Below are 21,679 nucleotides of genomic sequence, written 5' to 3'. Positions count from 1 at the left end.
CAGTGGGGTACGCTGTTGCAGTTATTGACTTTATGGGAGCCAGGTAGGAAATAGAGTTGGGCATGTGGGGACAGGTATGGACCCAGTGACCTGCTTTCTCCAACTGAGCTCTGCATATTAAGAGGCCACACCCATGGTGAGTCCATTGATGGGGTTAGCACCTTCATGATGCACTCATCTCTCAGCCAAACCACCAAGTCTTCAGTCGGTGAGGCTTTGGGGGAACACGCCTGTTTTCAGTTCATATGGGTTTAAACAGCAGGACAGCCAAACCATGGAGTGGGTCCACCGAGCTTTTCCCAGGAAGGACTGTGATGTTTCCTGTGATTGTGGCGCCAGGTGACAGATCCATCAACCATGTTCAGGAACTTCACATCCTTCATACCACTGTTAGCAACTGTTGAGTCACTTTACCTTTTGTAGGGACCTGTATTAATCAAGATTCTCTAGAGTGACAGAACTTACAGAGTGAATCTCTCAATCTCTCTCTCTCTCTCTCTCTCTCTCTCTCTCTCTCTCTCTCTCTCTCTCTCTCTCTCACAAGGGGTTCATTGGAACGACTTACAGGTTGTGGTCCAGCTAACCCAACAATGACTGCTTTAAATACGAGGGTCAAGAACCTAGTTTTTCTTCAGCCCGAGGATAAATGTCTCAGCTGACCTTCAGTATATTCTGAAATCACAAAGTTGGCTTGAACACCAGTGAGGGATGGACTTGCTAGTGAGGTAGGAGCAGGCAGGCAAAGAGTAAGAACTTCCTTCTTCCATGCCCCTATATAGGCTTCCAGCAGAAGGTGTGGCCCAGGTTAGAGGTGTGTCTTCCCACCTCAAAGATCTGGATCAGAAATTGATCTTCCCACTTCAAATGATCAAACTAAACTAAAATCCCTCACAGGTGTGCCCAACCATTTTGTTTTGTTTTGTTTTAGTTAGTTCCAGTCACATTGACAACCAAGAATAGCCATCACAGGATCTTTCTTTTTTCCATTTTGAAGAGGATTGTTGATTTCATGTAGCTACTTTCAAGAACAGAGTACAGTGTCCCCACAGTCTTCAGCCGTTTCCCATCAAGAGTGACATGTCACACAGTTCCAACATCGCAAGCATAATAGTTTAAGCAAGTGCTAGTGTCATTCAGTGCATACTAATGTACATGTGCATGCGTGTGTGTATGTGTGTGTGTGTGTGTGTAGACATTTAAATTTTATCACATGCAGAGATTCATGTGACAACGAAATCAGTTAAATTCCCAAAAGATATATATATACACACACATATATATATACACACACACATATATGCATATATATGTGTGTGTGTATATATATTAATATTAAGCTATTAAGCAAGTGGAAAAATTGTAAATGACAGGAAACTAAAGCCTGTGGCATAGTGAGCATTTGCGCACTGCCATCCAGCGTCAGCTCTCAGCATCAGTCTCCTCTCTCGTCCCTGAGGCTTTTCATCATTCCATCTGCAGCCATTGCAGAAGGGTAGGAGATGGGGAAGAACCACTACGGCACCATTAAGCACACCCCCTGCTCCCAGACAACAGTAACCCCTAGACATTCCCAACTAGATGCCTACCCACCCACTCCAACAGCAGCAACCCAGCCATATCCTAGGCAAGGGAAGCACAGACTGCAAAGGTATTTACTTGGCAAGGTAGACAAAAGCCACCATTTCATGCCCTATAGACAGCCCACCGAAAGACTTACTGGGGCTGGAGAAATGGCCCCTGCTGCCCTTGCATAAGACTCAGCTTTGCTTCCGAGCACACACATGGTGGTTGGTGACCATCCTTAACTCCAGTTTCTGGGGATGCTTAATTTCTGAGACCACCTGGCACACATGGGGTGCAATACATATATGCAGACAAAACATTGGAATGCGTTAAATAAATAATAAATAAGTAGAAAGTCTTCTCCCTTTACCTTCCAGACAGAGTCTGTACAGCCACTCCCTGCTGTCGGTGTCCATTGGCTATAACCAGAGAAAGTCATCTTAAGGGAAGATGGGTTTGTTATGGCTCTCACCTGCAGAAGTTTCTGTCTCCTGGCGGCAGGCTCATTTATTTCTGGGCCTGTAGTGAGGAGGTTCCTTTACCTGGCTCTTGTCTCAAGGTTCTGGAAGGTTTTAGAATCTTCCACCTGAACCTCTACAGCAGCCTCCAACCTCGTAACACTGCCTCCCCCTGCCTGGTTGCAGCCCAGAGACCCTACTGCAACCCTAGTGGCCATTCTCCTCATCCCTCAGAACTTGCACACCAAGGATGCTCCCCATATCTTTGTCTTCTAATTTCTTTCTCTGTCCCACTAGGGACATCCAGGTGCCCTCCTGCTTTCTGGCCTTTGGCAGTCTGATCCTTCTGTTTGGGATGTTCATCTTCAGATGCCACATGATCTACTGGATGCCTCCTTCTTGTCTAGGCTCAGACCTCATGTATAAAAACAGCATAGCTTGGTATGCATGGGGGGGGTTGGTTCCTGAACCTCCTTGAATCCTTCAAATATTCTCAAATACTCATGTGCTATATATAGTATAGTATACATCCTCAGAGCCATACACACCCTCTCATATATGTCTCATATATTTAATTTCTTTGGAGAGCTTTTTTGTATTGTATTTACACACATTTTATATGTAAATTTAACCCTTCTTCTGCCCAGCCCCACCCTGCTCCAGCATCTCCTGTGTCTTCTCTACCCCTTCTCAAATTCATGATCTCTTCTTTAATTTTTTTTTTTTTGTAAATGCTGCTTTTATTTCCTCAAAGGAAGGGCTATGATGAGAGCCTTACCCAAACAGTGTGAATATACATAGCTTGTGCCCATGAGCCCAGAGTGTTTCTATCTAACTTTCCCTAGGCCTAGGCCTGGAAGCTTCTAACCTCCATATAATCTTCTGCAAGCCCAGACCTTGAAGGCTTCAGCTTCATGTCTCTGTTGGCTGGCCTAGGCCTAGAATGTTTTAGCCTCCGAGACTCACTGCTGCATTAACTCACCCTTTCTAGCTCTTTCTGAACTTTGGCTGGCTGGTTCAACTCAACTAGCTATTCTGGCTCAAACTCCTTAAGCTGACTGATTCAAACTGGCTTCTCTTGGCTTCTCACTGAATTGCTCTGCTTGGAAACACTGCCTCTGAGCTTCATGAACTGAGCTGAACTGCACTGAACTCTACTGCTCTGCTTTGAACTGAGCTCAACTGCATTCAACTTAACTGCTCTAAACTGAACTGACCACAACTGAATTGAATTGAATTTCCTTCCCCCACCTCTCACTGTTCCTTAAGTAGCCTCTCTTTCCTGTCTGTTCTTATAAGAGTTGGGTATTCCTATCTCTGACTCATTCTGTCAAATCTTCCTCTGATTCATCACTTTGTCTGCCTCTCAATTTGATGTCACTGTTTGGGATTAAAGGTGTGTACCAAAGGCATGTCTGTATTCCAGCCAGAAGGATTAAAGGTGTGTGTCATGTCTGCATTCTAGCTCCATCATATCTTTGGATGTGATCCCTTGCCAGAGCAGCCATGTTGCTGGATTAAAAATCCTCTACAATTATTGTTACACATACATGTACACTTATAACCTACTGAGTCCATTTGGTGTTGCTTGTAGGTACATGTGTTTAGGACTGACCACTTGGAATTGTCCAGAAAACTCCTTTCCGGTGAAAACTGATCCTTCCTTTCTCAACAGTCATTATTGCCTATAGTTCTTCACCTAGGGATGGGATATTGTGAGATTTTTCTCCTCCCATGTTGGAGTGTTAATTGGTTTGTCATTGTGATAGTCTTGAAGCAGATACCCTGGTCCTCTGGCTCCTGCAGCTTCTGTCTTCTCTTCTTTGATGTTGCTATGTTGTAGATATATGACTTAGGGTTGGGCTTCCCATGGTCTGCTCTCTGCATTTTGACTAGTTGTGAATCTCTGTGATGGTCTCCATCTGTTTCACAAAGAAGCTTCTTTAGTGAGGGTGAAAGCTACACTGACCAGGGAAAGTGGATGCAGGTTCCATTGTAAGCAGGCCTGCAAGTGTTGAGATAGTTAAGGGGTTTGAGTCTCCAGATGACTGCCTGTGCCAATACAGTGTAAATCCTCTGCAAATACTGATTTCACTCCAGCTGGAGGGGAATGGGTCTGCTCGGTGCTGATGGAGTTTTCATTTTCAGAACAGTTTCTGTCTGAGGTTGGGTGGACCTGGGGATTTGGAGACCAGGACACTGAGCCAACCACAACTTATATCTCCCTCTGCATCCACCTGATACCTTATTCTATGTTTCCAGCTGATGGATGAGAGGCATAATCAGATGATTCCATGGACTTGGCCCACGAGTACCCTGTGGGATGGATGGAGTGAATGAGGCCAGATACCTGTTCCCTGTTCCCCCAAGGATTGCCACGGGCCTCCCTCTGGTCACAGTCACTGTTTAAACATTGCAAACTCTTCTTCAGTGGCCCACTCTCTGGTAGGAGCCCAACCCCTGTGATAACCTTGTTACTCAGCTCTCCTTGGTGACTCTCTGAGTCCATCTCTGTGCCTATTCTCTCTCTCTCCCTTCCTCCCTCCTTCTTTCTCTCCCTTCCCCTTCTCTCTCTCTCTCTCCATTCTCCATTTCTTCTTCCTCATTATTTATCACCTTTTCGTATGGTACACGTTACACCTTCCTGCATTACTTGTCATCTGAATCTTCGACCTGGGACAGCCCTGTCCTATTGCACAATCTGTGTATCTTACAGCCCCAGCAGTCTCCATTCACAAACTGTGATGAGATACAGCAAAGGTGACTCTTGGTGTTGTACAACAGTGACCCTAACACTCAAAAATGTGAAAGCCATTGCGTGGGTAGGGGAGCTGTTTCCTGAATGCCTAGAAATGAACTTAGCTCACTCTGGTCTCACAAGGTTTTCTTTAAGGACCATCAATCTCTTTTCCTCCCTATAAAAAGAGGATCCTTACCTAGAGGTATCTAGGGCTCTTTGTAAAATCCTTGAGGGTAGTGTGCCGGCTGGTTTTGTCAGCTTGACACAAGCTGGACTTATTTGAAAGAAGGGAACCTCAGTTGAGAAAATACTTCCATAAGATGGGATTGCAGGAAAGCCTATAGGGCATTTTCTTAATTGATAAGCCCATTGTAAGTGATACCATCCTAGGTTCTGGATTCTTTAAGAGAGCAAGCTGAATGAGCCATGAAGAGCAAGTCTGTTCACGTCCTCTGCATCAGCTCCTGCCTCCAGGTTCTTGCCCTGCCCGAGCTCCTGTCCTGACTTTCTTTGATAATATACAGTGATTTGGAAATATAAGTCAAATAAACCCTTTCCTCCCCACCTCAGCAGTGGTAACTGTGGGAAGCCACATAATGCCATTACAAGATGGTGCTGGCTACTGCTGGACACCGCCCATAAGTCCTGGTAAACAACCAATGTGCGCATGTGCAAAAGGGTTTTCACGCCAAGTCACAGCTCATCCCAGAGCATGCAAATGAGGGACTGAAAGCAACACCAATCAGGTATGGCCACGCCACTCCTAAGCCTATTTAACCAGCGCCAGTTTTGGGGCTCGGGGTCTTTCGCCTACTCAGTCAAACTCTCCCAATAAACGTGTGCAGAAGAATCCTGTTGTGGCGTCTTCCTTGCTGGCGAGTCGGGCGTCTACAGGTAACCCTATCAAGGACAGGTAACAACTGTATCTTATTGCTTACCCAGTGTCGTGGTTGTTGTCTGTGTGCCTCTCTAGGCTAAGTCCTGACCCATCCATATAGGAACATCTGGCATGAGGAGCCCCATCTGACATGTCAGGTAGGACTTACTCAGTGGTGCCATTGTGGCACCAGGCTGTATGACAGCTTCCAGCACTCAGAATGTGTACTTGGGTCCCACCCTCAAGTCTCAGCTGTGAGCCTGGAGATGTGTCTGGTCCAGGATGTGCCCAGGAGATACTTTTGAACTTCCTGATAGGTCTGAATGAATTGCCTTTCTCTTTCCATGTCCCCCTCACACTATATAACCCAGAACAAATTGGTCTTGATCCTGAGATGAGTTCCCCAAAGGGGAGGTCAGGATGATCCTGACCATCAAGTTGACCCTGAGGACTTGTGAGAGGCCAGTACTAGATATGGAATTTCAGGATGCAGCAGGCAAACAGGCTGCCCCTTCACGTCTTCCCTAACTTTTCCCAACAGCCTTGTGAGCAGTAGCGATAGCTCCCTTGCCTTTGTATGGTGGTTTGAATATGCTTGGCCCAGAGAGTGGCACTATTAGGAGGTGTGGCCTTGGTAGAGGAAGTGTGTAAGTGTGGGGGAGGGCTTTGAGACCCTCTTCCTAGCTGCCTGGAAGCCAGTCTTCTAGTGTCCTTCAGATTGAGATGTAGAACTCTCAGCTCCTCCAATGCCATGCCTGCCTTGCCTCCCACCTTGATGATAATGGACTGAACCTCTGAAGCTGTAAGTCAGCTCTAATTAAATGTTGTTCTTTATAAGAGTTGCCTTGGTTATGGTGTCTCTTCACAGCAATGGAACCCTAAGAAACCTTGCCCTGCATGGCTCCTTTGTTCTCATCAGATGTTGGGTCCATTCTGGCCAGCTCACTTGCTATCTCTTGGCAGGGTGGCTTTCTGTGCCATGCCCTCCTCCCTCCAGGGGACAGGGCCCAGAGGCACCCGTGGATGTTCTTTACTTGATTGAAAGTGCTGTGGGTAGCAGAAGAGACTTGAGAAAGGACAGTGATGAGAGGAGCCATTAGGTACTAATGCCACCCACCATCACTGCACAGCCTGGCCGGCTTCTCTCAGGCCAGCTGAGTTGGGGTTAATTAGCTTCTGGACTTCTTCTCTGTGGGGTATCTCCTTAATCATCTGCCACCTGCCCCTCTCCAGTCCAGCAGAGATGAGAGTTCTGGTAGCAAGAACTGACCTAGGGCCAGTGGACCAAGGGCAAGTCTCAGAGAGCTCAAGTCTCACATGCCCCAGTGGCCCCACTGCCTGCTCCCCTAGGGAAACTAAGGAACATGGAGGTAGGGACTGATCTGGGGTCCTTTTTTTGGGTGGCAGAATCATGAAGCAGCCTGGCATTTTTGGATTCAAGTCTAAGGCTGACAGTCTCAAAATGCTTTTATTCGACCTGTAAACTGAGTTCCATTGCACTGTGTTAAGAAGTCAAGGCTTCACAGATGACTAAGTCGGAGGGAGATCCTCCTCCCATGGGCTCACTCTGCAGTGGAGGACACCCCACTGAAAAGGTTAGCAAGCAAATAAATGGGTGATAGCAGAGTGTGGACGGATCGCAAGGGTGGCAAACTGTGATACCCAGGATGACCATGGACTGCCTTACATAGGGAGTGTGGTTTAATGCATTTTGCTTCATAGCGAGACCTGATTGTCAGGGCAATTGTATTAATGAGATCACAGGACTCATGTCTTTCTCTGAGACAGAGAACTGGTCTTCATAGGCATGGGTCATCCTCACAAGAGCAGGTACTTGCAGGAGGTGCCTGGCGACTCCCCTTGGTCTCTGGTACACAAGCTGCCAGCTGGTCCTTCCGTTTTCCCACTATGTAGGGAACGCCACAAGTCACACCAGAAATAGGATCTGTGACTGCCTGATCCTGGACTTCCAGCATCCAGAATAACAGCTAAACAATGTCCCTTATTATTGACCTGCCTCAGGGTTTTGGCTGCAGCAGCACAGCATGAACCATGCCTCCAGGGCGGACCCCAGGGAAGTCCTTTCTGAGGAGATAACTAATTCCCTAAGATAACAAGCTTTTCTTTATCAGTTCCTGGCTAACAAAGAAGGATGGCATAACAGAGACAATTATACTTTCACAGCCCCCAGTGGCAGTGTAGAGACAGGGTTGGGGAGTTGAGCATTGCAAACACCACAAAGAAAACAGCAAGATCCTGCGTCCCTTTACAATGTGGTACCAAAGAGTCTTTAGAAAATCAAAGGTAAATCTGGGGCTCAGGAAATGTCTCAGTAGGTAATACCCATGCAAGAATGAGAATCTGAATTTGAATCCCAGAGCTCATGCCCCTGCCCCCTAAAAACAAAAAGGCTAAGCACAGTGGCAAGTGTTTGTGACCCCTGTGTTGGTGGGAAACAGACAGGAGAGTCCTTGAGGCTCTATGGCTAGCCCTTGTGCAAAAGTGTAGCACCTGAGGGACAACATCAAAGTTGCCCTCTGATCTCCCCACATGCATGTGTGCATGCGCACAAGCACACACACACACACACACACACACACACACACATACATACATGCATATACACATTCACACATACATACATGCATACACACATGCACACACATGTGTACATACACACAGGTATGCACACACATGCATGCACACATACACACATGCACACACATGTATGCACACATACACACACAGGTATACACACATGCATGCATACCCACACATGCACACACATACACACATAAAAATTATTAAATAAATGTTAGTTTAAAAAAATAAAGTATATTTTAAAGGGGGAAAACTGTCAGAAAAGACACTTAAAACTATCGGAATCTTCAGACACATGGAAAGTCGCCACCATGAGTGAACTTAGTTTAGTTCCTGGTTGAAATAAACCACCTAAAAAACATTTTATGACGTCTATGAAAGAAGTTCCTACTAAACAGTGAACACTCAGTGGTGCCCAAGAATGACTGGTATTTAATGTGATAATGGGACTGTGGCTGTTTTTAAAAGTCATTCTCATTTTTAAAAGATGTGCTGAAATATTTATGAATGCACGCCAAAAGAATACATCTGGAATTTGCTTCCAGCTAACGTCTGAGGGGAGGGGCAGATGGGGGTAAAATGGAACCAAGTTGGTAGTGGTGATGCATATCACATATTCTGACTATTTTTATACTTACTGGAAGTTTCTGGACTAAAAAGAAATGAAGGGAATTGGGGTACTTCTGAGAGAGACTGTGGATAGTGGAGGCCACAGAACCAGAAGGGTAGGGAGTCCATCTACCTTGATCAATAGTAGGCATCTACTGTGGCTAATGTGGAGAGTGGCCCCCTAAAGGTCAAGAAAATGAGATATTATGCATCCAGACTGGAAAGAAAGAAAAACCATCACTGTTTGTAAGAGTACATGGCCTTGCAGATGGAAAATCTGAACTAATGCATTAAAGAAAGAGTGGAGGTAATGAATGAGTCCAGGCAGGTCATAAAGCAGGTCAATGTATAGAAGCCAATGCTACTTATGTACACTAGCAATGGAAACCCCACCAATAAAATGACAGCATGATTTCATTTATAATGAAAGGCTCAGAATACCTCGAATGAACAGAGAGACAAACCACATGAACGCTATGGGCTTGGCTCAGCAGGTTGGATAAAATGGCTGCTGCAAGGTGTGGTTGAGGAGAGGTTTTATTGTAAATATAAGAGAGACGTTAACTAGAGGCATCTGGAAGGGTCCAGAGCAGAGAGAGAGAGAGAGAGAGAGAGAGAGAGAGAGAGAGAGAGAGAGAGAGAAGCCAGCAGAACTGACCAGGTCATGAGAGGGGAGGTTCAGGGAGCAAGGGAAGAAGGGAAGTGAGGTGAAGACAGGGGAGAGAGCACACACGCAAAATGGATGGGTTATGGAGGAATCAGTAGCTGGGGAAGGGAAGCAAAGTCCTGGGCTGGAGAGGTTTAGGGTGGGAGGCAGGAAGGGCAGAGGGGCCACAGGTACTGAGTAACCCTGGGCCAGTGTGCACCACCTGAGCCATTTGTCCTGAGGTTCTTTGGGACCTGACACAAGTAAAGGTGTTCCTCCCCAGATGTGTCAACCTGAGTTCTATCCCCAGAACCTACAGAGTGGCGGGTGAGGACCAGCTATCTCAAGTTGTCCTCTGACACATACACCAACCATACCATGGTCTGCGTGCCCCGTGCCCAGTAAATAAAGGGAACACTAAACTGTTTGGAGAAGATTTTCACATTAGAAACTATGAAGGGAAGTTTCTTTGCAAGCCATCAAAAATGCTCCGCACAGAGAAAGATGCCTGCACTGGAAGACATGGCTTTCCAGATGTCTGTGCTGCCAAAATCTACTCACAGATTCTACCCCTCTTACCAGACTTAGAGTTCTCGTTCTCTCTCTCTCTCTCTCTCTCTCTCTCTCTCTCTCTCTCTCTGAAAGAATTGACAAACTGATTCTAAAATTCATATGGAAATGCAAGAGACCCAGAATAGAAAAAAAAAATGTAAGTGAGTCACATTTCTCATATTCAAAAGTTCCTGTGCCGAAGACAGGAGAGATTCACAGGTGCAGCACATAAACCAGGGTAAGAGAACTGAGACGCCCTCCAGTGTGACCAACTGACTGTGCCAAGACATTCAACTGGAAAGAGAGTCTTCTCACCCAATGGAGCTGGGAAGACTGGCTCCATATGCCAACCAATCATCGTCCCTCAAACTCCAGTCAATGTGGATCATGGACCATTTACAAATTAGACCACGAACTATTTGCCTCTTAGATATGATACCAAAAACATAACCAACAAGAGAAAAATGAATACATTGGACTTTTATCAAAATTAAAAGTTTTAGTGTAATTTTAATTAGGGCTAGCAGGACATGGGTGCTGAGTGCAAGAGTGATGCTATCTTAAGAGAATATGGCTGATCAAACTTTTTTTTTATTTATGTGATTTCCTGATATGAACATATCCCATCAATGGTGAGAAAGACACGCACAGACAGTGTGAAATCCAGGGGAAATTTAAGCTGAAATGCTACCACACGGAATGCATCGTGACTGCCGTCTCCATGGCCACAGAACTCCTGGAGAGGATGCATCTTCTTATAGTAGGCAGCTGCTGGCTGGAGGTGTTGGCTCAGCAACAGGCAGACTCCTGCTATGGCGCTTTGCTGTCACGTCAGAAGTGCATAGGAGTTAACTTCCATTTGTCCTGGTTTTAAAGTGTGTGTGTGTGTGTGTGTGTGTGTGTGTGTGTATGTGTTCCAGTGCCCAAGGAAGCCAGAAGAGGCCATCAGATGCCCTGAAGCTGGTCTTCAAGGTGCTTGTGGACTTCCTGACGTGGGTGCTGGGGACAGAACTGTCCTCTAGAAGGACAGTGAACTCTTAGACTCAGCACCTTCTCTCTAACTCCCAATTATTCACTTTTAAGAAAAAGATGGTTTTTAGAATATTACAATTTTTTCAAGTGGAAAAGTGGCTAGCAAAAAATAAAAAATAAAAAAATAGAGACAGGCTGAATGCATGGTGATGCTACATGACTGGCTTAGATCTGGGGAAGTTTCAGGCCAGCCAGAGTAACATAGGAAGAAACTGCCAAAAGAGAAAGGAAGGAAGGAAGGGAAAGTGAAGAGATGAGCTCATGTCAACCTTACTACAAAGAGGGCAACAATGCAGGTGTCCGTCAACCAAGAATGGATGGGCACACTGTGGTAGATAGATCTGTACAATGAAATAGCACTCCAATAAAAGCCAGACTGTGTAGACCCAGTGTGTGTTATTCCATTTGCATGCAGCAGAAGGACAGGTACATCTAATTCATGGTGATAGAGATCAGAACAGTGACAGCCTAAGGGATTTAACTGGAAAGGCACAGAGATCCATCGCAGGGTAACAGAAATATCCCTTGTTCCCCGAATGGTGTGGATAACCTCTGTCAAAGATCAACATTTGCACACCCAGGACCCCTGCAGGTCAGTGTGTAAGTTTTGCTTTTATTTGTGAGAGACAGATGAGAGATTACAGGGTGCGTTGTACAAAGAAGAGCCATGCATTCAGGGCTAAAGTGTCTATGGCCTGAGGGCTAGAGAGAAGGCTTGCTGGTTAAAAGCACTGGCTGCTCTTGCAGGGAACCAGAGGTTCAGGTCCTAGCACTGTATGGTGGCTCACAACTTCCTGTAACTCCGGCTGCAGGGGATCTGATACCTTCTTCTAACTTCCCAAAGTACCAAACACGCACACGTATATCTGGGCACATACATCATGCATGTGGAACACTCATATATCTAAAAACAAAGTAATCTATTCATTTCAGGGGGCCAGACGATGAGCAGGTGGGGTGGGCATAGGGCTCTGGCCCTGCCTTTGTTTGTGTCTATTCCCCCCATGTGCCTCCTAGGCAGAGCAAGTGAGGCTTCTGGGAAATCTCATTTAAAGTGTCAGCCATGTCTGCCTGTGGCCACTCCAGGATTTCCGACCATGACATAAAGTCCTAGCAAGGAGAATGACTCACTGTGGGGGTAGAGCCAAGGGGAGCTGAGGCTACGGCCAGCGGAGGCAGGATATAAGGACACAAAGATCTGAATTTTGGGAACAGACCAAACCAAAGACATTCAATGTAAGCTCAGTTAACTCTTCTGTAAAATGACGTGGGGGTTGTGTGGGGACATCAGGTCATGCCCCTTAGGGAAGGCGTGGTGAACTGGCAAACTAGGGAGGGGCTTAGCGAAACAGGGAGGAATCTGGGTGTAAATCTGACATTAGTGTGATCTCTTAGGGGCTGTAGAATTGCTTAAGCAACACAGAGGTGCCCCTGCATCAGCTGAGATGGGCCAGAGTTCCGTACTCCCATCTCAGCCATTAGTCCTAGAGTCTGGGGGTTTCTGTCCTGAACAACTCTCCAGAAATAAGGAGGCTGGGCAGTTGTGAATTCTTAGGAGCCAGTGAATATGTAGTTGAAGGATGGGTGCCTGATTTACTCTGAGTCGAAAAGACCCCCTACTAGAGCTTCTGTGACATGGAGCAGGTCATGAGGAAGTGTTAACTGTGTTTTGGCTGCATAAGGAAAAGCACCCCATCCCAAAGGGATGTACACCCCATCTATTGTAGAATGGAATCACTGGCTATAAGCTATGGCTGAAGTTCTTGACAGCCAGAAGCTGGCAAGGGCCCTGCCCTAGTGCCTGCATGAGAAAGCTGGGCTTGCCTGGAGAGTGGATGGAGTGGTGGGGAGGGTCCTTTAGGCTTTCAGACCCCGGAAACCTGTGGCCTGCTCCTGCCAGTTTCCCATAACATCTGCTTCCAGATGTTCCCACCCACTGACCCTGAATCAGCTTTGTGTCTCATGGGTCCACCGGTCCCGTATTCCCACTCTGTCTGTCTCTGGTTTTTGTCATGTACATTTAGAAGTCTGTGTGCTGACCCTGGTTATGCCAGGATCTGCTCAACCCAGAACACTTCTGAGAGTGCTTTCTAGAAAGAGGGAGCTGGTCCTGTTCCTGGATCGTTCACATCTTCATGGACGGAAAGACAGTAGACTTTTGTGCTGGTTAGTGTTTTGTCAACTTGACACAAGCTAGGGTCATCTGAAAAACTGCCTTCAATGAATGGTCAAACGGCAAGACTGGGAGGCACTTCTTTTTCTTTTCTTTTTTCTTTGTTTTGCTTGTTTTTAATAAAGGCTTATTTTTATTTATTTGTATAAGTGTTTCGCTGCACTTTTGTATCTATACCATGTGTGTGTAGTGTCTGAAGAGGCCAGAAGATCCCTTGGAACTGAAGTATAGAGAGCTGTGAGCTGCTATGTGGGTGCTGGGACCCAAATCCAGGATCTCTGCAAGAGCAGCTGGTGCTGTTAATAGTTACTCTACCTCCCCCATTTCATGATTATTGACTGATGTGGGTGGGCCCAGTCCATATTGTGCCATGATGCCCCTGGGCAGGTGGTCTTGGGTTATATATGAAAGAAGGCTTAGCAAGCCAATACACAGCATTCTTCCTCATTCTTGTCTGTTTCGGTTCCTGCCTTGGCTTCCCTTCATGATAGACCACAAAAGATTAAATAAACCCCTTTTCTCATGTTCCTTTTGATCATGGTGCTTACAATGCAATAGAAATCTAACGAGAATCAGATGGACCTCGCTTTGACTCCAGCTCTGTCATCTGCTAGCTGTGGGATCCTGCTCAAGTTGTTATCCATCTCTGGCTGCCAGCTTCCTCTTCCTTAAACATGCATATCCTAACACCTCTGTTCAGAATGGGAAAGGGGAGAAGTAAGAGCTTTATCACATTTTGTGTCTTGCAGCACATGGTAGACATTTCCTTACAAGCAGACCCCTTCCTCTCTCCTGGAAGAGACCTGACACCCCTAAGGGGCAGCTTGCATGGATTCACCATGGTACCAGGCCACTCATCCTGTCTGCCTGGCCTTGGGGGTTTTCTTCAGTTCTGGGTGCCTTGTCCTGCAGGCTTCTGTTTCCTGTCCCAGTGACTGCCCTTCAAAGGCTCAATTGTCTGTTGTCTTCAGAAACCTCGCTCTCATGGGCACCTGGTCACACTTTCCGAGCAGAACGGTTTCACTAAGTTTTTTTTTTTTTTTTTGCCAGGAACTGGTCTTTTGTTCACAGCCCAGAGAAGTTGACGGGGGGGGGGGGGGTGGTTCAGGCATCACCAGTGTGGTCTTCAAAAGGAGTAGTTCTGGAAAGAAGGTGGGGCTCAGTCTGAGAGTGATGGACAGATGATGCCAGGTGACTCCCAGGGGCCACAGGCTGAGCAGAGCTTGAGATCAGACACATCAGACGCCAGACACATCCACCCATTCCCTTAAGGACTCCTACCGTGCCAAGAAAGGCAGGGTTGGTGACAGGGCTGCCAAAGCCAGATAATAGTTCTCACAGCTGGGGTGGAAGTTGGGGGACAGCTACCAGCCATGTCCCCCATTTCCACTCATGGTGCTGTCTGATTCCACGAGACCCAAACAGATTTCCTTAGCCCTCATCCTGGAAATGGCACTATTTTCCAAAGCATAGCGACACCGAGAATGGCGCTTATCACGCCAGATCGGGTCATTTTTTTCCTCCTCTAGAAACATGATTATTCCCAAGAGATAGTCTGGCTAATTGTTTTATAAAAACTTGGTGTTGGTGGCTTCCTCGTGGTTTCCATTATATTCACAGTTTTAGAAGCAACACACATGCATTAAGATTTACTGTGTTCACAGTACATAATGGATTATAATGTGAATATAGTGAAGGACTGATAAAGGGCATTAAATGTTTAATTTTATTTTATGTATATTTTGCCAGCATGTGTGCATATGTACCATATATGTACCTTGTATCCTCAGAGGCCAGAAGAAGGTACTGGGTTCTCTGGAACTGTTATAGATGGTTCTGAGTTGCTAGGTAGGTGTAGGGAATCAAACCCAGGTCCTCTGGAAAAGCAACCGGCTCTGAACCAGTAATCTGATGCTCTGGTTTCCAGTTTAATGAAATCTTCCCTGTTTATAACCCTGCAAAATCTACGTGAATCAAGGGCTACATCATTCCCACCATACCCAAAAGGCCCCTGGGACTTTTCAATCAATAGCCCAAATCCCACCCTCCCTACCACAAAGTAAACACCACCCCCAATTTGCCACCAGAGCTGGGCTCTGCCCAGTTTTAAACTTCATATAATGAAACCATATGGTCTGCAGTCTCATTCAGTTAATATAACAGTCCATACGTGCTGCATTATCTATTGTCATTCTGTAATATGACCACGACTTGTTAAATGGCTTCCAGGGGACAAACAAAAACTGATTGTTTTAAGCAGGACAGTCATGGAACATACTAAATTTTAAGGAGTGGAATATGAAGGATGAGGGATGGCAAGAGGGTTTAGAATGTGAAGGAGCTTGCTGCCAAGCCTGACAGCCTGAGTTTGATCCCCAGGACTCACAGTAGAAAGAGAAAAGCGACTCTTAGAAGTTGTCCTCTGACCTCTACATGTGTACTGTGGCATGCATGTCTGCACACGTGTGCACACGCGCACACACAAGCACTTTAAGTAACTAATGAAATAAGTAAATGGATTTCAAGTTGAATGGGAGGAAATTTAGAGATCATGCTCAACTTCCTCAATTTCTGTGTGAGGTCCAGAGAAGGGAAGTGACTAGGCCAAGCCCAAGGTCACACAGCTTTTTGAGGCTGAGCTGAGGCTAAGCCAAATCTGCTTCTCCAGGCAGCTGGAACTAACTTTCCTTATTTTGGTTAGTTGGTTGGTTTGTCTTTAGTTTTGTTTGTTGTTTGTTTATTTTGAGACAGAGTTTCTCTGCGTATTCCTGGCTGTCCTGGAACTAACTCTGTAGACCAGGCTGGCTTCAAGCTCACAAAGATCTGCCCTGCCTCTGCCCCTGAGTGCTGGGATTAAAGGTATACACCACCACTGCCTGGCTGGAACTACTTTTTAAAGATATTTATTCATTTATGTGTACTCAAGCACACACACACTCTGTGTGTATCTCTCTCTCTCTCTCTCTCTCTGTCTGTCTCTGTCCCTCTCTCTGTCTCTCTCTCTGTGTCTCTCTGTCTCTGTCTCTGTCTCTGTCTGTCTCTCTGTCTCTCTGTCTCTCTGTCTCTCTGTCTCTCTCTCTGTCTCTCTGTCTCTGTCTCTCTGTCTCTGTCTCTGTCTCTGTCTCTCTGTCTCTGTCTCTGTCTCTGTCTCTGTCTCTGTCTCTGTCTCTCTCTCTCTCTCTCTCTCTCTTTCTCTCTGTGTGTGTGTACATGGATTTGAAGGAAGTTATGAATTAGCTAACATGGCTACTAAGAAGGTCCTCTGGAAGAACAAGAGCTCTAACTGCTGAGCCAACACTTCAGTCCCCTGCCTTTATCTATTCCTCTCCAGTCCTATCCAGTCTTGTCCTGTCCTGTTCTGTTCTGTCCTGTCTTATCCTATCCAGTCCTGTCCTGTCCAGTCCTGCCCTGCCCTGCCCTATCATCTGCTGTCCTTTCCTCTCCTCTCCTTGCCTTGCCTATTTCTTTCCTGCCCCTTCTCTCTATACCTCACTTAATCTATTAAATAGGTACACAGAAGCAATCCTTTACAACCTAAAAGGCTTGCGAGTTTTTCTGCACACACAATATGTTCCCCTGGGAACATATGATAAAATTTATTTCTGAGGTGTCAAAACTGTGTCTGTTATGAAGTAAGACCGATTTATAAGTATTCATAAAAGATAAAGAAGAGCAACTAATGATTCATAAGAAACAGACTGTTTATATCAGAGTTCGTGTGGTGGAAAACCCCAAACAGGGAAGTCCTCAGTTCTCAGCTTGCTTTGCACAAGGCTGAAATCTGGATGCTCATGTGTGTTCCAAGCCTGATTTCACTGGTTTTTTTTTTCCCACCTTTTATGGCTGTAGAAAAAAAATGTTAAGTCAGATATAACAGGGTTCACATTATGGTCTCTGTTTTTGAGGCTTTGTTATGTCGTAGCTTGCTTTCTATTGCTCTGATGAAACACCATGCATGACCAAAGGCAACTTAGGGTGGAAAATGGTTACTTCAGTTTATAGCTTGTAGTTTGTCAGCCAGAGAAGTTGGAGCAGCATCTCTCTGCAGAAACCTGGAGGCAGGAACTGAAGCAGAGCCTCCTTTGGAATACTGCTTACCAGCTTCCTCCTCAAAACCAGGCTTTCTTATAGCACCCAGGACTACCGGCCCAGGGTCAGCACCACCCATGTCGAGTTAGGCCCACCCACATCAATCAAGAAAATTGATTACCCACAGGCTCGCCCTGCAAGCTAATCTAGTGGAGGCACTTTTCCAAATTGATTCTAGCTAGTGTCAAGTTGACATAAAACTAGATGGCACAGTTACCACATAGTTCACTCCTATGAACTTCAATTTCCCCTGCAGAGTGGGCACAGACAGTATCAATTGTCCTGCCACGATGCCAGGGGCATCTTTTCAGGTACAAAGTAGATTCTCGATGCATCCTCTTGGGATGAATTTGGATATTTGGATTCAGAAAGAGTTCCTTGGGGAGATGAGGTGTGTCTGGCAGAGCAAAGGCAAGGAAATGGGAGTCTAGTCTGTGTTATGTGGGAAGCCATATTTTTCCTATAAATTTTGGCATTTTTTTCTTGGCAAGGGTTGTGTGCCTTTCAAGTCTCTGGCGCCTGGCTCTGTTTATCTGCTCCCTCATCTCAGGAGTAAAGGGCAGGAAATGGCCAGGTTTGTGAAGTTTAGGCCTCAGTGTAACTGGTAGTTAGGGTCTAGGCCAATGTTTTCAGGTTATTGGATTCTTATTTAAGGAATTGAAATGAAGATTTGCACAGATCACAAAGGTAGCAAGATGATTTTATTTAATACAAAGCAATAATACAAATCAGAAGGAAATTAGCTGCCAAGAATGACAGGGGCCACTTGGATGAGGCTGCTCAAGGCCACTGGTTATTATATAGGGTTTTCTTTTGAGGGGTTCAAAAGGAGGAGGAATTTGACTGCCAAGGGGCATAGCAAGGAAGTTCTCTATTTTGATTGGCAGATATGTTTTTCGTAAGCTTCTGCCCAGTGAGCATGTCCCTTCCCATTATGCATCCAATTTTGATCATATGCAATTACGCACAGGCATAAGATGGTAAATAGAATATTCTCCCTAAAAGTTCACTAGTAAGACAGTTTAGCCCCAAATTTGTTCAGGACAGATTGACCATCTTACATACTGGTCTATACTGGGAATATGTTTGAATTGAAATGGAAGAGAAACTGATTCCATTATTTAGAGAGGGCTGTGTGTGTGTGTAGCTCAGTGCTGGAAGAAGGCCTAGGTTACCAGGTACATTGTTAAGAAGAGAGGTGTGTGTACAGTGTATGCATGAAGGTCTAGGTTTTCATGTGCATCGTTAGAAGGCTTTATATAGCGCAACAGAGTGGAGTCCTAGGTTGCTATGCTTGCCTTTCTCAACAGATTAAGAGTGGGGCCTTGATAGTCACACAGCTGGGTCTGGATCTTATTCTGGGGTCCTAGGTAGGTCTATTTTCTGTTTCAGTGATAAAATATTATGACCAAGGCAACCTATAGAAAATTTTGTTTGGGCTTACAGCTCCAGAGAGCAGATCCATAATGGCTGGAGCAAAAACCCAAGAGGTCACATCTCAACTGCAAGCATGAAGCAAAGAGTGGGGTGAGACTGTGAGTTCCCAAAGGCTGCCCCAGCAAGGCTGCACTGGGTTCCATACCCCCCCCCCCACAAAAAAAAAAAAAAAACATCAGTACCATCTCAGGACCTGTTCAAATACAGGAGCCTATGGGTGACATTTCTCATTTAAACTACCACAAGGGGCAACAGCATTTGACTCTCCAGAATCTCGGGTGGCCTTAAGAAGGAGGCCTTGATCTCTTGTGAGGCTATGCCAGTGCCTGGCAAACACAGAAGTGGATGCTCACAGTCAGCTATTGGATGGAACACAGGGCCCCCGGGGAGGACCTAGAGAAAGTACCCAAGGAGCTCAAGGGGGATGCAACCCTGTAGGTGGAACAATATGAACTAACCAGTACCCTCTGAGCTCATGTCTCTAGCTTCATATGTAGCAGAAGATGGCCTATTCAGCCATCATTGGGAAGAGAGGCCCCTTGGTCTTGCAAACTTTATATGACCCAGCACAGGGGAATGCCAGGGCCAAGTAGTGGGAGTGGGTGGGTAGGGGAGCAGGGGCAGGGGGAGGGTATAGGGAACTTTTGGGATAGCATTTGAAATGTAAATAAAGAAAATATCTAATAAAAAAAAAAAGAAAGAGGCCTTGAGATTTGGAGGTCTTGGGGGTAGGTTGGTGTTCTGGATGGGCTGGGGTAGGAATCCCTATTCCTAGAGATGTGTGGTGTGATCTTGTGTGGGTTCAAGTTTCTCTTTGAGCCTCTGTTTCTTCCTCTGCAAATGAAGAGGGTCACTCCTGTTGGGAGGATCATATGAGGCAAGCATGGGCGAATGGTAACCAGCCCTCTGCCCTACCGTCTAACAATGACTGAGACATTTTCAGATTATGCCATCCCATGGACCTGGTGTGTAACTGAAGCCCTTCCATCAGACCCTGGGCAAGACAGGTGGCTTCAGGGAAGCTAAGCTGCATCTAGGGGTCTCTGGTTGACAGAGGCTGTTCACTAGTGCCATCCTCTGAGTTCGCCGTTTCCGACATAAGACAGAACCACAAGTGTCAGAGGATTAAGTGGCACAATGGCAAAGCGTTAAACAGAGTCCAGTCAAGTGCACTGGCTCAAGGAATGGGTTGTGGACTCAAGTGGGGTTTGGATTCTGTCTCTAGGTCTCTAGTATTTCCTAGATGTACTAAGTTAGGAAATTGCTTAAGCCTTGGGCCGCAATACCTCTACGTGTAAAGGGAGGACTTAGCAATACCAGATGATGTTTCCATAACACAAAGACAACAGACAGGAAAAATCACAATGACTGGCAGTTAACCAGACCTATGTGGTAGGATGTGGCGTCCTCTGGGGAATGGGACTCCATGTTCTTTAACTTCCCTGTCTGTCACTGCCATGGAATTGGACCTTAATCAGTTAGAGAAACATAATTAGATTTTAGTTAGGCTCTTTTGTTTAAAAAAAAAAATCTCTAAAAGGACTCTCTTTCTGGAAGGGGACATAGTAATTGAAAAGAATGTGGATTCAGACCAACCATGGAATTCTGAGTCATACACAAGTCATGTGACCATGGACAAGTCACTTCCTCTCCATGGAGTGTCTTCCTTCTCTGCAGAATGTGGATAATTACTGCAGCACCACTGGGCCCCTGAGGGTGTGATAGGACTCTGGAGGCTAAAGCCCCAGCCAAACTCTCTTTGGCTCAGGGCCAGCTCTTGAAGTCTGCAGCTTCCTGGCTTGAAAGCGTCCACAGAAGCAAAGCTTTGGCTCAGGAGTGCCCCGTGACTCCTGGCCAGAGGGAACCAGCATTTGCAGCTTGTTCTATTGCTCTCTCTCAGCCCAGATTCCTGGCTCCTCTGCTCTCCTCGGGTGGTGATAGCCTAGCCCGCTCAAGGGTAACGCAGACATCTAGCCTCTGGTGCCTCCAGCTGGGCAACTTTGAGACCCACACTCTTGTGTGAGCAACATCATTCCCCTGACCCTCAGTCTCCCCTTTGGGGGCTGTGTTAAAAGTGGTCCTTTCCTCAAAGGGCGCTTAGCTTGTGCATGGTGATCAGGGCTGGCATGAGGTGACCACTGGTCATCCATTCCAGAACTGTCTGCCGAGCACCTACTGTGTGCTCTGTGTATAGGTGTAAGATGGACGGACTCATCTCTTCCTTGGGGGTCTCTAAGTCTAGTTGGGACAGTAATATGAATAATGACATCCAAAGTTGTAAGTGTATTCTTAGTCTGTTTGGGAATAGCTGGGACAAAAAGTGCCCGGTATGGTGGCACACACCTTTAATTGCAGCAGGCAGGAAGCAGAGGCAGGAGGATCTCTGTAAGACCAACCATTCAAGGCCAGCTTAGCCTACATAGACAGTTCCAAGCCACCAAAGGCTATAGAACAAGATCCTGTTTCAAAACATTATAATACAACACACACACACACACACACACACACACACACACACACACACACACAAAGGAACGAACACACACACACACAGTACCACCACCACCACCAAAAAGGTTGTATTCATTGCTTTATGGCTAATTTTGATTGTTATCTTAATAGACTTTAGATCCCTACAGGGACAAATCTCTTGGCCGGTCTGCGAAGGATTGTCCCGATCAGGTTAACTGATCGATGCAGCACCATTCCATGACAGAGTCCACAAAAAATGAGAAATCCAGCTGAGTACCACTCTCTTGTTCCCAACTGCAGATGCAATGTGACCAGCCACCTCCTGTTCCCCAGCTTTGCTGGCCACAGCAGGCCACATCTCTTGCAACCAGCCACCAGCTAGTTCCTGCTCTCTTAAATTGTTTCTTGTCAGGTACTGGATCACAACACA

This window comes from Mus pahari, chromosome 2, assembly GCF_900095145.1.
Source record: "Mus pahari chromosome 2, PAHARI_EIJ_v1.1, whole genome shotgun sequence".
Lineage (NCBI taxonomy): Eukaryota > Metazoa > Chordata > Mammalia > Rodentia > Muridae > Mus > Mus pahari.
This window is presented reverse-complemented; position numbering follows the sequence as displayed.